The following is an 11,306-nucleotide window of genomic DNA, read 5'->3' as shown; positions in this document are numbered from 1 at the left end:
ACAGCAAACAATCAACTAGCGTCGCTGTGATCAGCTATAGTCACTACAATCACCTGATTTTTTTTAGCTTTTATCAATTTTACTGTTACACCTGACGTTACTATGATCAGCTAGCATTAAGGCAGTAAGCTAATGTCACCGTGAACACCTAACGTTACTATGATCAGCTAGCATTAAGGCAGTAAGCTAATGTCAAAGAGAACACCTGACGTTACTATGATCAGCTAGCATTAAGGCAGTAAGCTAATGTCACCGTGAACACCTAACGTTACTATGATCAGCTAGCATTAAGGCAGTAAGCTAATGTCACCGTGAACACCTAACGTTACTATGATCAGCTAGCATTAAGGCAGTAAGCTAATGTCAAAGAGAACACCTAACGTTACTATGATCAGCTAGCATTAAGGCAGTAAGCTAATGTCAAAGAGAACACCTAACGTTACTATGATCAGCTAGGATTAAGGCAGTAAGCTAATGTCACCGTGAACACCTAACGTTACTATGATCAGCTAGCAATAAGGCAGTAAGCTAATGTCAAAGAGAACACCTAACGTTACTATGATCAGCTAGCATTAAGGCAGTAAGCTAATGTCACCGTGAACACCTAACGTTACTATGATCAGCTAGCATTAAGGCAGTAAGGTAATGTCACCATGAACACCTAACGTTACTATGATCAGCTAGCATTAAGGCAGTAAGCTAATGTCACCGTGAACACCTAACGTTACTATGATCAGCTAGCATTAAGGCAGTAAGCTAATGTCACCGTGAACACCTAACGTTACTATGATCAGCTAGCATTAAGGCAGTAAGCTAATGTCAAAGAGAACACCTAACGTTACTATGATCAGCTAGCATTAAGGCAGTAAGCTAATGTCAAAGAGAACACCTAACGTTACTATGATCAGCTAGGATTAAGGCAGTAAGCTAATGTCACCGTGAACACCTAACGTTACTATGATCAGCTAGCATTAAGACAGTAAGCTAATGTCAAAGAGAACACCTAACGTTACTATGATCAGCTAGCAATAAGGCAGTAAGCTAATGTCAAAGAGAACACCTAACGTTACTATGATCAGCTAGCATTAAGGCAGTAAGCTAATGTCAAAGAGAACACCTAACGTTACTATGATCAGCTAGCATTAAGGCAGTAAGCTAATGTCAAAGAGAACACCTAACGTTACTATGATCAGCTAGCATTAAGACAGTAAGCTAAGGTCAAAGAGAACACCTAACGTTACTATGATCAGCTAGCATTAAGACAGTAAGCTAATGTCACCGTGAACACCTAACGTTACTGTGAGTGCCTAAATGTACTGTGATCAGCTAATGTTACTGAAATCAGCTAACGTTATTAAGACATCACTGTCCTCAAATACCATCGCGACCACATTAAATTATTTTAATTGGTTAACATTACTATGATCAGCTACTTTAATGATCACCTAACCTTACTGTGTTCAGCTAAATGCTACTGAGATTACCTGAAGTTAATCTTAATCACATAATCTTACTGCAATAAGCTAATGTTACTGCAACTAGCTTATTTTGTATAAGTTATATTAGCATTACGGTTTCAGTATTGCTAAAGCATAGTAATGACAAATGTCAGGAGCAGTTGTTACCTCAGAATTACCTCAGAATTACCTCAGACTGCTACTATTTTTGTGTTCCACTTACTCTGACCCAAAATCTGTAAACTTTTAGTAGTTCAAGCCATATATTTGATGCAACAAGGTGCCAGAAATTGGCTGTAAGGCAGTAAAACATGCTTCGGCATTACGCCGGGAAGATTAATTATATAATTCTTTTATTTTTAGTAACCGTTTTATCTTGCTGAGGGTGATGGTGGATCTCATGAACACTGGCTGTGAGGCAGGAATTTACAACCCAGATGAGATAGCAGTCTTTTACAAACACATTCACACACTCGTTCACAGCTATGGGAGAAATTTAACATCAGCAGTCCACCTAGAGTACGCAGTTTGGGACTTTTTCTTTTTTTTTTTTTTTTGGTAAAAACAAAAATGGATCACGTTTAAAATATTCATGCCAGGCTTTTATCACAGGCACTCAGAAATTCATTTTTAAAATGCTCCAGGGAATCAAACACTGCTCTCTCTCTCTCTCTCTCTCTCTCTCTCTTTGAGAACATAACAGCACCTATTTTCAATGAAAGTAGCACTATATTAAGGGAAACGTTTATAAGGTTGCATGACTGTGACTACAAACCTTTCATGAGAATGGATATAAACCTACACGGAGATTTGGAAACGTTTATTTTCCAATAGGCATCATCAGTCATAAAGAATTCATTATGAATTGCCTATTCATTAACATGTTAGCGTACATGGGGCTCGTGAGGCGCATTTAGCACATTCATTCATTCCTGTCTACTTCAGGGCTTATCAGCTCAGTGCACTGGCCTGCAGCGTAGCCTACATTTGCTTTACTAGTCCACGGTTGTGCATCAATGCTATAAGCCACAGGAGAGCTAACCTGCATGAACGTGTGGAATAGTTATTGCACAAAAGGATGTTTCTGTCCAACAGGCACAAGCATCCAGCTATACCTTACACTAATCTGCAGTTTAATACCAATTTTTACATTTTCCCGACTTGATATTCTCTTGTGCAAAGTTCTAATACTTTATTAGCGATCATGAAATTTGTTAGATAACCGTTTGGAGGGCCAGGAAAAAAAAACAAACAAACAACAACATATGCAGCAGCGAAATTCTTCAAAAAGGACCAAAAGTGTCTGGCGAAGCAAGAAACAAGTGCATTAAAGTGTTTAATTTAGTGTAACTTCATCAGCTACTTTGTTCTTCCACTTGCTTAGCAAGTTAGCTAATTAGCCCGCTTTACTAAAAAGGCAGGTATAAGCAAGTCCAAGTCATTTAGCATTGATTTATTTTGCAATTCAATGGTACATTAAAACAGCATTGAAGATGCATTCAATTAGAACAAATCAGAAACTAGTTTGGCTAGTAGAGCTTCATTAACCGTTTCTCTGATAGCTAACACCCACACACACATACAGATTGAGGAGCAGGTGTGACATCCTGATGCTGTCAACCTTCAGTTCCCAGATTCCCATCGAGGCACCCAGGCATCAATTTTGAATTAATTCAAGCAGAGGCAGTGTTTCCCAGGCACGAAAACAACACATTCACAATGCTGAGAGCGAGCGTCTACCCCTGGCAAGGTTTGAAGCGTGAACGGGATCGTTTTAAGTCTGCGACTTTGATCACCGAGGCGAGCGAGCGCAGCGTCAAACGTCAGCCAACGTGGTGCCTAATCTGTTTACCCATAAACCAGTTCCCACTGGGGAGCTGAGGAACGTAGAGGGTTTTTTAAATAAATAAACGGATGGTTGAACATCGGACTAAAATCAAATATTCATCACAACAGCGGTCTTATTCTGTACGAGCGTTCAGAATAGATACACATATGAAAATAATCTGCGACGGACAAATCGCTAGCTCCTTTTTTTATGCGGTTTGTAGCTATGCTTAAATACGTTGTGCTTCACTGTAACTCGACGCTGGAACTACAGCACGCTTTACTCGTTTCCAATCGCGCCGTGTGTCACAATACACACATCGGCAGCTGAAATATTTTTACTCGGCGGATTAATTAGCATGTACACGTGACAGATGGCCTTTTCAGAAGAAGTGCAAAGCCGTCATACAGCTCACCCGCTTGCTACACGCTTACCTCGTCTTGAGAAATAAACATTTATAAAAATGTATATGGACCAGCCATCATATAATAGTTTGTTTTCTGTTCTTTATTAACTAGCTAAGCTATATGTTATGACGTTTTTGTCAGTTTCCAGGCAACCGAAACACAGGACTTGAGCTTTTATTTTCCTTGCTAGAAAAAAGAAATGATGATAATATTCCTCCCAGAGCATCCGCACTTGCTATAAATAATCTGATACTGGAGAAACTGCTGGTCTGCACACGCCGGTAATCAGATTTCTCTCTAAATGCAGGACATACCTTTAGATCTGCTTTATAATCCAGTCAGAAAGAATGCAACCTCACCGACTTAATGCTACCTGAGTTTCTTTACTGGTAAATATTTATTTTATGTTGATTTTTTTTATGGCTGTACATAATGGTGTCCTTCTTCAGTTTGTGCAGCCTGTGCAAGATTCAAGATCTCTGGCTGTGTGCTGTTTACATTAGCACTTATATCATATTCTGTCAAGAGCCCTGGTGAAAGCACATCATCGCTGTATTATTGGTGGCTTTTCTTATTCTCACCTTGCAGTAGGAAAGGTTTGGGCATGTCTTTGAATCACATGAGAGATTTACCGAGCGAAAGAATCAAAAGGCGTTGAATAAAATGTTTTAAAAATATATTTTTTTATTTATTTCCTTCATTCTTATGCAGATTTTTTTTGACTAGATCGGATTGAAGATGCCTCACCTAGCGGGATTTAGAAATGTAAATAAATGAAGGCGTATAAGAATTATGTAAATATTATGGCTGGATGGAAAAGAATATTAACCGTGTTTATGACAGTAGTAGCAACAGCAGTTAAGGAAAGACTCCACAGTTAGAAATGGCAATTATTATCACTTTTTTTCGGATAGTCTGCATCTAAATCGTGTCTACACTTTACACTTTAATAACATAAATGTCAAACCGCAGCAGAAATATGTTTATTTCACTGTTTATGTAAACTCACCGCCATGTGATACAAAAATATCAGCGAGAATCAAGAGGAAGGTGTACAAGACAGTGGTGAGACCGGTCATGCTGTATGGTTTAGAGGCAGTGTCACTGAGGAAGAGACAGGAGTCAGAGCTGGAGGTAGCAGAGCTGAAGATGTTGAGGTTCTCTTTGGGAGGGACACGGTTGGACAGGATTAGGAACGAGTACATCAGAGGGACGGCTCATGTTGGACGTTTGGGGGAGAAAGTTAAGGAGGTCAGATTAAGATGGTTTGGACATGTCCAGAGGAGGGAGAGTGAGTATAGTGGTAGGAGAATGTTGGACATGGAGCTGCCAGGAAGGAGGCAAAGAGGAGGTATATGGATGGAATAAATGAGGATATGAAGCTAGTGGGTGCAAGTGTTGAGGATGCAGAAGATAGAGATAGGTGGAGAGAGATGATTCACTGTGGAGACCCCTGAAGGGAAAAGCTAGAAGAAAAAGAAGAAGTATAAATTAGTATAAGAGTCACATGTATATAGTTATAAATTTATATTTGTTTTTTTTCTGGATGAACTGTTTTCATGGAATTTCAAACAATATTGATTTTTGTTAGATTTATAATAGGTCCTGTACTGAAATCTCTCTCTCTCTCTCTCTCTCTCTCTCTCACTAAAATCCTTTTTATAACAGAACATGGTGTTTTCTTAATTAAATGATAAATAAATGATTTTGCAACAAGCTGCTATAAAAAATCCAGTTAAAATTTTAATTCTAATATCATCCATTCGCAAAAAATGTCATCTTAGAAGCAGAAATATCTTAAATAATGTCAGATTTAGCTAGTATTATACGACTATTAAATCTATTTCTAGAAATTTATTCCTAATTTTAAGGTTGAAAGTAGTCTTGTTTTATTGGATTCCTCTGGAACTTCTAATCCTACCACTTATTGAATAAATTATGAAATTAAATAATAACCATATGGTATGGTAGGAAACACTAGATACAGTATATTTTCGCCTCTATTCGAGATTTTTGCGAAGATGTTTTATTTTACAGTGAAAAATGTGCAAACCATTAGCACGCAAACATGCTAACAGTTTTTCGGACTCCCTGCCTGGATGTAAAGTGCTTTGAAAAGTTACACTGCAATTTTCATATTCATGGGCAACGTGTCAAGCTGAGGAGGAAAACTGGAGTTAATTAGAAAACAAAAAAGCTTTTCAGTGAAAAACACATTTGACAGAACTTGATTGCCTATTAAAATTTCCAATCACAAAAAAATGAACGCGCAGAGTAATTAGCCTGCGTGCGATGAAACGGCTAAGAGAGGGCATGGGGTGAGCAATGTGCTGCTATCTGATGCTCACTGTCTTTCAGCTTCATCTTCAGATTCCGAGCTTCATCACTTGATAAATGTTGCCTGCTAATTTGTTGTTGATTTAAGCAGCCCTCAAGGGTTTCTTCACTGTGCTTCAGGACGGCAGAAATTCCCTCCGCCAATATCCGAGGGTAGACCGAGAAGGATTTATGTGATTCACGCAGTAATTGAATTTATTTCCAACAGTAAAACGCAGCAGCCCTATACAATACGCTCTCCTGGGAAAGTGAAAGGAGGTGTTATTAACGGCTGGAGTTAAACCTGCTATATGACTTGCAGACTCATAGCCTGGTTTCTAAACCCCAGCCGTGAGCTGTAGGTTTTATGAGATTAGATTTTTTTTTTATTTATATATTTTTACACAATATTGATCTTCAAGAGACTTTCTCTTAGTTTGGAAAGCGGTCCTGTTTCTGTCCCAGCCTATGCAAATAATTCTTATAGATGTCTTTGTTATGTAAGAAATAAAACCGCTTGGGGGCAGGGGGGGGCAGTTACAGGACCGTGAATAATCAGAAACAAATACATTGGAACCTCGGAATACAAATTTAATTCGTTCTGGAGGCGAGTTCTTAAGGCGAAAATTTATATTGCATAAAGAATTTTCCTGTAAGAAATAATGTAAATGCAGATAATCCGTTCCAGCCGTCCAAAAATATGACCAATATTACAGATAGGAAGCGCATGTAAACTGTACGGCTGCTTACAGAGAACTGACGTAAGCCACGCATTCCTTGTCAAGGGTCCTCACAGGAAGTCGTGCCACCAAGCTTGGGCTTTAAATAGAACAGACCACCCATGCCACCAATCTGTCTGTTCTTAAGGTTCTTAAGGTGAAAATCCATAAGGGAGGGCATTCGTATGTATTGAAAGTGCAAAGCATAACCTTCACTTCATCATCTGTAGCTTAAAGATACTGCTTTACCAAAACACTGAGACTGGAGACTCCTTCCTTAAATGTTAACTAAAACATCTCTCTTCAATTTTATTTGTATAGTGCTTTTAACAATGGACACTGTCTCAAAGCAGCTTTACAGAACATAAGGAATAAATTACAAAAAGGCCAAAAAGATTAATATTAGACTTATGTTTAAATTAATTTATTTTCGTTTGAAGAAAATGAATGAACGAAAGTATAGATTTATAGTAAAGATTTATAGAAGTATAGAAAACATAGCAAAAACTGATTAAAATAATTCCTGATTGACCCATTATTGGTTTATCCTGCTCAGGATGGCGGTGGATCCGGAACTTATCCACGGAATACGGTGAGTGAGGTCGGAATACACCTTAGATGTGATGCCGGGTCATCGTAGGACACCAAGCACACACAAATTCAAGTTAACCAATTCACCTAAAAGTGAGAGGAAACTGGAGAACCCAGAAGAAACCCGCATGGAAATGGGAGGACATGGAACACACCACAGTGGGAATAAAATAAATAAAGCTCAGGATCGAATCCCGGATGCTGGAGGTGTTAGGGGGCAGAGCTAACTGCTACAACACCATGTTACCCTTTAAATCACTTCACTGGAATCTGCCAATAATAGATTTGATTCATGAGCATTTACCTAACTTCCTTAAATTCCCAGTGTGTGAAAAAAAAGTGTAGAGACTCATTAGTAATATAAATAACAGATCTTTGGGATGGATATGCAAAACCTTCCAGTGCTCAGGGATGCTCGTGAAGGCAGGAAGCAGGAAGGAGGTTAGGAGTGCAAATAAGAGATGGTAATAAGTCATGAAACAGACCAATTATGCTTATTATTTCCCCTCGTGGTCATGAGATTTGTTCTGAAATAATACGTCACTTCGGCTCTAAATTACACTCCAAGCAATAGATTTACCTGGTAAAGGAAATAAATTAGCGGTTCGGTTCTAACTTGTACTTGGCATTTTAAAACTGTTCGATGTGCCTGAGGCAAAATGCTGCTTAAAGGTTTAAGTGGGAGATGAGGGACTCTTTCCATCTTCTGGAAATGCTAATACTGTATATTCTCGCCAAGGTTGAACAAAGAGCCTCGGGATGTCTGCTAGCATGATGTGTTAGCCTCCTGCCTGGATGGCCCACGTGAGAATAGTCAAAGCTTCAAAGCACCAGAACCCAGGCTCAATTAAAGACAAATAGTGGAACGCATGAACGATGATGACCTTTGCCGGTCAGATGGTAAATCAATAGTGAGCGATGTTTGCTAGTCGCACTAATAGTTGAGCGATGGTGTTACAACAAGCTCTAACAAAGGACCGTGTTTTGCTTATTAGGAGACGTGGAGGGTCGCGTAAACGTGATGAGGTATTTTTGTATTCTTTTAGAACAACAGCAGCCCTTGAGCTGCGCCTTTGAAAGGAAGCCATGAATGGCGGTGCATGAAAGCGCTCGAGAGTACAAAGTGCTTGCAACAATGGAAAAGTGCAGCTGAGGAGAAATAAAAAAAAAAAACTAGCGTAGAAAAGAAGTGAAACATTTGCACTTTACACTGGCATCTATTATATTTCCCAAGCACCAAGAAATGAAAAATGACTTGTTTTTCAATATTTTTTTGTCTTCGCTACGTGTTGTTTGTGTGCTTAGCTACCCGTTGCGTTTCCTGCTTTATTTTACAATGATGTAGCATTTGTGCAAATGACAGAAATTGTTGTAATGAGCACTCTGGGTTTTCGGTTGGCTGTTAAATAAAGGGAAGATATTGACGTATAAACTCTTACCAGAGACGCACCTGTCTCACACTCACCCAGCTCTCACGAGGCCCGACTATTTCCAGGTTGCGTTTCATCTTTCTCTCTCAGCAGCTGAGATTTTTATATATTTTTTTTTTTACCAATTAAGGTGATAAAGACAACAGCGTGCCATATTTTTCTCTGCTGAGAAACCGGAAAAGTGGGGCAGAGAGATCGGGAGGGTGAAACCCAGGAGAGTCCGGAATGATGAATAATGCTGTAACTTCACAGGGCAGCGTCGGGCTACGTTATGACACACTGACCTTTTTAAAATGCTCACTTGTAATTCATTGGAATAAAATCCCAATTTGCACCTTAATGCTAAATCGTAACATGTTCTCATAGCTTAATGTCTTCTGGTAAGGCAGATCCCCTTCCCTTCCTTTTCCTTCCCGCTGCTTCCATCCTACAGCGAGAGCTTAATTAAGTATATTTAAGAGCTGCTAAGAGCTACGGCTTCGTAGCCAGCAATAAAACCTTGTCAGATTTAAGGAATTGGGTGTCTGGGGGTGTTTAGAAAGCTGTGTATAGCATGAAAGTAAAACCTCTGCTTGACTTGATTAGTTTTTATTTCGTGTTATGATGAAGTGGAGTTGCTGTTACTACCACTGAAGCATGTCCTGAAATGTTTACAATTTTCCATTTATTAAAAACTGTACTTTATTGTCCTTTTTCTGTTGTTTAGTGTTGTTTACTGTCTTCGAGACACATTAGTACATGTTATCGCTTACATTATAGCAGCTGTAAAGATTGTTGGGTCACCAGCACTCACACTGGAGACTCCTTCCGGTCATGCTATATAAACATATACAAGCATGCTTATCTTCTGACCAATCAGAAGCAAGAATATATATATAACTACACTGGCTACCAGTTCAGGCAGCATCCAATCCAGACTTCTGCAACTTCTTCTTCTGCTTCTTCATTATGGGGTACAAGAACCAAAGGTAATCAATTGTTGATGTTGTGCTTCTTCTTTAGGTTTTTAAGCACCAAAGGTAATCCCTTCTTCTTCTTCTTCTTTTTCTTCTTCTTCTTCATCTTTGTAGAGTCCAAGAACCAAAGGTAATCCATTTTTCTTCTTCTTCTTCTTCTTCTTCTTCTTCTTCTTCTTCCTCTTCTTCTTCTAATTTATAGGGTCCAAGCACCAAAGGTAATCCATTGTTGTTGTTGTTGTTGTTGTTCTTCTTCTTCTTCTTCTTCTTCTTCTTCTTCTTCTTCTTCTTCTTTTTCGTAGAGTCCAAGAACCAAAGGTAATCCATTTTTCTTCTTCTTCTTCTTCTTCTTCTTCTTCTTCTTGACAGGGTCCAAGCACCAAAGGTAATCCATTGTTGTTATTGTTGTTGTTGTTGTTCTTCTTCTTCTTCTTCGTCTTTATGGAGTCTAAGAACCAAAGGTAATCCATTTTTCTTCTTCTTCTTCTTCTTCTTCTTCTTTACGGGGTTCAAGCACCAAAGGTAATCCATTGATGTTGTTGTTGTTCTTCTTCTTCCTCTTCTTCTTCTTCTTCTTTACAGTGTCCAAGCACCAAAGGTAATCCATTGTTGTTATTGTTGTTGTTGTTGTTCTTCTTCTTCTTCTTCTTCTTCTTCTTCTTCTTCGTCTTTATGGAGTCTAAGGACCAAAGGTAATCCATTTTTCTTCTTCTTCTTCTTCTTCTTCTTCTTCTTCTTCTTCTTCTTCTTTACGGGGTTCAAGCACCAAAGGTAATCCATTGATGTTGTTGTTGTTCTTCTTCTTCCTCTTCTTCTTCTTCTTCTTTACAGGGTCCAAGCACCAAAGGTAATCCATTGTTGTTGTTGTTGTTGTTGTTGTTGTTGTTGTTGTTCTTCTTCTTCTTCTTCTTCATCTTTACAGAGTCTAAAAACCAAAGGTAATCCATTTTTCTTCTTCTTCATCTTCTTCTTCTTCTTTATGGGGTCCAAGCACCAAAGGTAATCCACTGTTGTTGTTGTTGTTCTTCTTCTTCTTCTTCTTCATCATCATCATCATCATCATCATCATCATCATCTTCTTCTTCTTCTTCTTCTTCTTTACGGTTTTAAGCACCAAAGCGGAAACCATTGTACTTCTTCTTCTTCTTCTTCTTCTTCTTCTTCTTCATTAAACAAGTCATGGAAAAAAACAGTAAGTTGTAAAGAAATGTCATTAGGTCATACAAGTCCCCCTCCTCCCCTTCCCTGATACTCCAATTGATCAGAGCGATGGTGGATCTACAGTGCAGTGTTTTATGTCTTTATGTCTTTGCCCCATTTGTGTCCCAAAGGTTATAGCTTAAAAATTCTCTCTAAAATGTTCTTATTGTTATTGTTATGTTCTTATCTGTCCAGACCATATCTGTTTGAACCAATCAGACACACGTTGTTTTATTCTAGGCATCTGAAACAGCCACAGAATAAATTGTGCCATAGATATTATTGTTCAGTTGACTATATATAACTTCACACACAGCAGTATTAATAAAAGTGTCATGCTTCACCACACTTTTGATTTAATCTCATCCTATTGAGTACACTGTCATGCATCAGTCACCCGTC

Source organism: Hemibagrus wyckioides, linkage group LG21, assembly GCF_019097595.1.
Source record: "Hemibagrus wyckioides isolate EC202008001 linkage group LG21, SWU_Hwy_1.0, whole genome shotgun sequence".
Taxonomy (NCBI): Eukaryota; Metazoa; Chordata; class Actinopteri; order Siluriformes; family Bagridae; genus Hemibagrus; species Hemibagrus wyckioides.
Note: the sequence above shows the minus strand (reverse complement) of the source record.